Source organism: Centroberyx affinis, unplaced genomic scaffold (assembly GCF_046629955.1).
Source record: "Centroberyx affinis isolate AG114_WGS23_722 - 3 ecotype Tasmania unplaced genomic scaffold, CSIRO-AGI_Caff_v1 ptg001173l_1, whole genome shotgun sequence".
NCBI classification, from domain to species: domain Eukaryota; kingdom Metazoa; phylum Chordata; class Actinopteri; order Beryciformes; family Berycidae; genus Centroberyx; species Centroberyx affinis.
In genome coordinates, this window is record NW_027279703.1 from 620,957 (window position 1) to 627,708 (window position 6,752).

A 6,752-nucleotide genomic window follows, 5' to 3' on the forward strand; every position below is an offset into this window, starting at 1 on the left:
AAAGTGCTTACATGCCTCCATAAATCAATACAATTTCACCAGTCAGAGTACTGCCTTGATCAAGTTAAGATCGAATTATTAGTGTGCGTGTAAACGTACTCAATGAGAAGGCCACAGTAGTGGTATCCACTTATAGCAGGGATAGGTTTGAGTTTAAAAAAAAAAGTCATGAGGTGGATTGCCTTCAAATTTGAAAATGTAATCTCTTTTTCTGTTAAAAAAAAAAAAAAAGGAAGTTAGATCCAGCCTACAAAAAATGAGAACGACTGCTCTGTCATTACACAATGAATTGCAGCTTGAATTTATAGGACAGAGTCTGGGATCATCATGTTCTCTGGCACTTTGTACTGTCTGACAGGTAAGCCAATACACAGAGGATTTCATTAGAAAGTTATCACTGTAAGAATTTATTTTATGTATTTTCACATGGCCCTTGGTCCAAGATGCATGATTCATACACTATATAGAACAGGTGTTAGACTCTCTTCTTCATACTAGGGTTGGGGTCAATTCGCTTTTTAATTCAATTAATTCATATTGTAAAGTGTAATTGCTATTCAGCTTTTAATGATACAGCTTTCATTTTCAATTATTTAATTCAAGATTGGATGTGTGAAACGTAAACCTTCTTTGCACAGCCAGACAGCTTTGAAGTTCACTACCTCCCCTCTCCTGTCCTCTCATGAAGACAGAAGCAAGCCATTTACATACTGTAATGCTTTTACAGAAACTGGAGAAGTGACATTAAATCACTCCTCCAGAGCAGAGAGGCTCTGCTTTATGTGATACTGTGTCCCACTTTTTATCTTAGCTTTATAGGACACATTCATAGTACATACTGTAATTGGTTATTGACATTACGGCGAAAGCTCCTTTCACATATGGCGGAGATAGTTTACAGTGAAGCACTGTGAAAAAACATGACATAAATTTCCCATAATCAAAGTCACACTCCAATAAAATTGGCATAATTACACAGGTAATCATGTAAAGAAAAATGAAAGGGCAATTTCACTGGGTATGCTTTTCTACTTTAAAAATCCACACAATGCACACAAATTTGAATTCTCGCTCTTACAGACTCCAGATGCAACCTCCGTGGTTTTCCTACCCGCTTGGCTGTGGATCAAACCGAGCGCCTCGGCTTCAAAACGCCATGCATTCTAACCACCAAGTGAGTCATGACCTTGACCTTGGCTTTTCAGCCAAGGAAAACCCTGCTCTCAACCCCCAGAGCCACTTCGCCTCAGCCGCACCCTGTACTGCTTCTACCCCTCTACCTCCCCCCTTCACTCTTCACTTCACAGCTGACATAATTTCCCAAATTAGTGCCCACTTAGCAAGGATTTTGACAGAGATTTTGACGGGTTGGGAGAAGAAAGTCACCCCTCTTGTTACAGACCGGCGTTCTATCAAACACTCTCTGACTAATTAGAACAGCTTTAGCTCTTAATTCCCATGTCCCAATTAATCACTGCTAGTGATGCTCGGGTTGACCCATACCCAACCCAAACCATTTCAAGAGTCAGCCCAAACCCACCCTGCTAAACAGAACAGACAGTGATGAGCAGCCAAAAAATATTTTAGGAAAGAGGACACAGATAAACATCTTCACAAAAGCCATAACAGAACCTTGTTTATCTGGATGTAGATATCAAAACCGTCTCATTCTGCCAAACGGGCATAAAGAGCAAAAAGTGTATCTTGGAAAAATTAAATTTCAATGATTGTGCATAATAGTTGAAATTTGTTTGTGTAAATAAGCACATGTACACAAAAAAATTCCAGTTATAATAAGTGTTGATTTTTCAGTGACAATTGTTTGGAGTTGACAAGTGTTGATTGGAGTGTTGTTTGTTCACTCACAGAAGTGATATGGCTCTGGGGCGGCTGTTCAAAACTGTCTAAAAATGTTTCATTAACTTTGACGGTTGTGGACTTAAATAAGCACTGCCATAGCGATGCAAGTTAATTTCACACTTTCTGAGAGTAACACTGAAGATTGGGTTGTGTAAACCTTAAATTTGATCATACAGAATATTTCAGAATACATGCCAATGTAAGTTTAATTCTAGATTTGTGTGGCAGTGTCACTGCAGCATACTACAAAGTGTGGTAGTGTGCTCCGTTGTCACTACCTCTACCTCATACCTCATTTTAACTACTGTCTGAATGCAAAAGTAGTAGTGTTGATAGGTTTTAAAAATACAAAAGAATAGAAAGAATTGCTAAGCAACCATTGTGTGACTGCATATACACTGGCTGTCAAAAGTTTGCGGAGACCTTGCTTTTTCAAAAATTTCAAAGTACTGATTGATTTTCTCTGTTATCTTTCAAGCTATTTGCTAATGCTTTGGATATATTTAACTAACATTCAGCTTCATGTTCATCAAAATGTGTTCTTTGGCCTGGAAAAACTGACTGTTAGCATGAAGAAAGTGTGTACAGCAGTTACAGCAGCTAAGGGAGGTTTTTTGATGAACATATAGTTTAATAGTTTTAGTGTTATCGTCACAAAAGTTTGCACGTATGATTTTTTTTTCTCAAACTAAAAGCTAAGTGTCCCCAAATTTTTTGACATTTTTGACAGGCAGTCTACATGCTGCAGGTTCTTGGAGGAACAGTCAAGAGACATTCTTTAACGATAAACCTAATGGTTGGCCCACTTCTAGTCGACCTAGATGGACATCATCATCCTGGGTCACGAGCAGCCATTGACCTTCCCACTTCTCCACCAAGAGCCACACACTGTTCCAAGGGAGGCTGTGCACCGATTGAACAAGAGAGGACAGACTGTGACGTCCCCTTGTACTAAGCCCCCGAGCATTGCACAATCAAACTTTAATAAAATGAATGTGGAGACAGGTGGGGGTTGCTGCTAATGAGGGATGGAGACCGCGGAAACTGCAGGGGAAAGTGTTGGCAGTGTTGGGGGGAGGATTTTTGAGCCAGGCTAAAAAAGACCCCAAACAAAATGTGTTTTGATGGAGGGCCCCTTTTTGTCCTGTCACGGCTTTTTTGCCCCGCTTTCATCAGAGCCAGTGGAGGGAAGCAAATGGGGCATAATAAGAGCCTAACGATCAAGCGCCAAGTGTGAAATTAGAAGAAACGTCTTCATTTTCACAGCTTTTTCCCCCGGCTCTTTACCGAGAGTGCTGTTAAAAGGGTGGTCATGTGTTTTAAGTAGAGAAGGTGGAGGTAAGGGTGGCAGTGGGTGTCAAGAAGGATTAGTTAGAGGGGATGGGGCGCCCTGAGATGAGGATGGAAACTAATAATCTAGTTGTTTTCAACTGAGATGCCTTTCACAACATTGGGAAAAATGTTGTTTATCTGAATCTCTGACAGAGTGTGGAAGTCAACAGCCATAGGGCTAAGTGCATAGAGCAGTACATAACTAAAATCAAAATAAGAGAAAGCACAAACTAAAGTAAATTGCCTTTTAATAAGAATCAAACTATCACAGACATTTTCCTTGGATCAATCCTTGCATAGCTTAATAACCGAAGGCAAAACAAATATATCAGGAGATCATTCGCATTTGTGAAATGTTCTGGGTAATATATCAAAGCTATTAGACATAATAATACTTCAAGGAAAATAACAAGCAAAGGTCTTTTTTCATGGCACACTGCATGTGCTTCCTTCCTCTGAGAAACACCACACAAACACAAGAGCCCAGGGTCTGAAACGAAATGACTGGGCAGCTGCAATCACAAACACACCGGTTGAGTTCCTCTCTTTGGGGTCCTGAGTCTAGTAGTCCTGGGTCAAGTAGTGTTTGCAAATAATTGTGTGTTTAGTGTTTAGTTTAACCTGCTCCAAGTACCAGATATCACCAGTTTATCACATTAGGGTAAATTTGTGTCAGATTAATTGTTAACCACAGAGAATTATAGCAAATTGACCATCAAATAGTCAAACTTTTCAGGCACTCATTGTATTATCTAGTGTGAAAAAAATCATCAGTCTGTTACTCCAAGGAGGTTAAAACAAATGCTAGGAATCGTCAGCAAATATTCTATGACCCAAGTGTGGTACACGGGGTGCCGCTCCCTCAAATAAACAAGCAACTTCCAAAACCAGCCAAACATGAAGGAGTGACATATTAACGGTGCCAAAAAGTCCATGGTCACAGTTGTGGCCTTGAGGATTACTCCCATATATAACGGCATAACCCTGACAGAGCAGAGTGATGTACAGTGTATGTTCTTGGTTCTCTGAATCTGTGTTGGTTGACGCAAATATCCTTTAATATTGGGATGGAATGATATGCTTATCTCACGATACGATTTGATACGCAGTATGGGGTTCACGATACGAAGTGATAAATAAAAGTTCAATGAGAACAAAGTGTGACTGTGCAGAATTATGTTTATTTCTGAGCAACAAAACTTTCTAGCAATGGCATTGGCTTGCTAGAATGTAAACAACAATTTAAAAATGTCATTACAAAGTGTAAATTATATAATTTATAGGGAGAGGTTGTGAAATTGTGATGAGCAATGCCATTTGTGATTACTACAGCAGAATAAAATGCAGGTAATATTGTGAGTGATTCACTTTTCTTCCCCACGATATGTTTTGTAACATTTTTTGTATTGCGATATATTGAATTTCGATATATCGTCCCATCCCTATTTAATATACTGTTGATAATGTGTCTTGCACTGTCCCTTTGCTTTGTATTGAATGTCCTGGTGTCCTTCTACCATGTCTGTTAGTGTGTGCCACTGCCTCTGCACCATTGTTACCAAGACAAATTCCTGTACCTTTACTGTACTTGCCAATTAAATTGATTCTCCTCCTGATTCTAATTGTTGTTAGACCACTTTATATTTTGTTAATAAGCTACTTTCCCACACATGCCTTGTGTCCAATAACTCTGGTGTGGTACAGAGCCTGTAATTTATATTGTGCTAGAGCAGCAATACTGACTGACAAATGCTCCTCTGTGCAGATAACCTGTCTAAAGTGTGTATGGATCGTGGTGGTTAGAGTACGGCGGTAACGGTTGAGACTACTATATGTCAGCTGCTCCCATCCTCCTCTCGAGTTATACGAGGTGCTACAGTTCAGTGATGCTCTCTGGGAATGAGGTTCAGAATCAATAACTCCTCTGCCACTCCAGGAGAGAGAGAAAAGTTCAGCTGACCTGCAATCTATAAGTCTTCCTGACAGTAGGTCTCTGCTTTATCTGTAAAGCCAAGCGGAACGCACTGTCAGGCCTGAGTTATAGAGTAAGGCTACCCCTACAGCTGAGACAATTCCCCAAAGACAGCTTTTTGCCTCATTCACCAGTTGAAAAGAGAGAATACGTCTTGGGCCTCATACTGGACCTTTGTGTAGCATCTAGTTACTGAACTCCTCTACAAGCACACATTCTCTGCTGGGGCTACACTACTCCTATTTTACATTTGCTGACACTGTAACCCAGATTGGTTTACAATGAGTGAGCAGGTAGGAGTTCAGTGTAGTGCTCAAGGACACATGTCAAGTAAAGTTTATTTGTGTGAACCTTAATCACAGTTACCGTCCCAAAGGACTTCACAACAGCCAAATTATGAAAGATTCAGACATAGAAAGCTTTAGTGCCTATCACAAGCATCAAAGAAAAAACAACAGATGAAAATGACAACCCCCCAACCTTAGACCCTCAATGAGAACAAGGAAAAACTTAGGGAAGGACCTCACAGAAAGAGATCCTCCTTCAGGACGGTCAGGTGTGCAATGGGTGCCGTGAATGGGCAAGTGGACACATGGCTGTTGATATGTCACTCTGCCACCCATAACAGTTCTCTGCTGGGACTCTTAACTGTGTGTTCACACTGCGAGCAACACAATCAACAAGTCACCGGAAGTCCATTCGCTTCCGATAGAGCTGAGAGACCAGGAAAACTTGGACGATGTGTGGATGGTCAACGAGCTTATCGGCCAAGAAAACTTGTCCACAGCTGAACTTTTCGTGGTCATCAGCGGCCGACAGCCACTCAGATTTCTGCCCTTCCTTGTCTCCGTACTTTAGTGTCATGAACAATAGTACTGGCAAGTGCAATATGGACGCTCCAGCTCCAGCATCATTCAGCCACCTAGTTCTCTACTTTTATTTGAAAGACTACAGGAATAAACAGCTAGAAAATTATGCTTGGAAAAGGACCGCATCCATCATTGGGGTCGATAGTAATCTCTGAAATAGTTCTATAGATTTTTTTTTCCCTGTTTTGATTAATGCTGCCTAATTACTGCCAAATTATTCATCAAATAGATGTGTTGTGAAAGGAAATAGCAAAGCAGCGAGAAATACATGATTTGTATGAACACATAACGTATTTCTCTTGGTTAAAGCTTCGTAGCTGCACAATCAACCAAGTCGCTTGAAGTGTGAACGCATGGTAAGACCGCTCACAGTTTAAAAGGTTTCATTGTTTTGACATAACATGAATTGTGTATTTTTCCTGTCTTGTCATTACAGTGTCTGAATCAACCTGAACTGGTTTCAGAATCAGAGAGCCACATTACATAGTACCGTTCTGTCACTGACAAAAGTAAATAAATAATTCACACAAAAGCAGGGAGAGAACCCAGTGGAAAACTCCTGAGGCACAGTTGTCCCATTTGCAGTTGTGGGAAATCTGTCAGAGTAAGAGTGCCTTCCCTGGAGGGACAGAGGACAAATGACACCCACTCTCTGCATTCAATTACTAAGAGAGAAGCAAAGCGAGCCAAATCCTGTAGGAGACCCAACCTCATAGAGA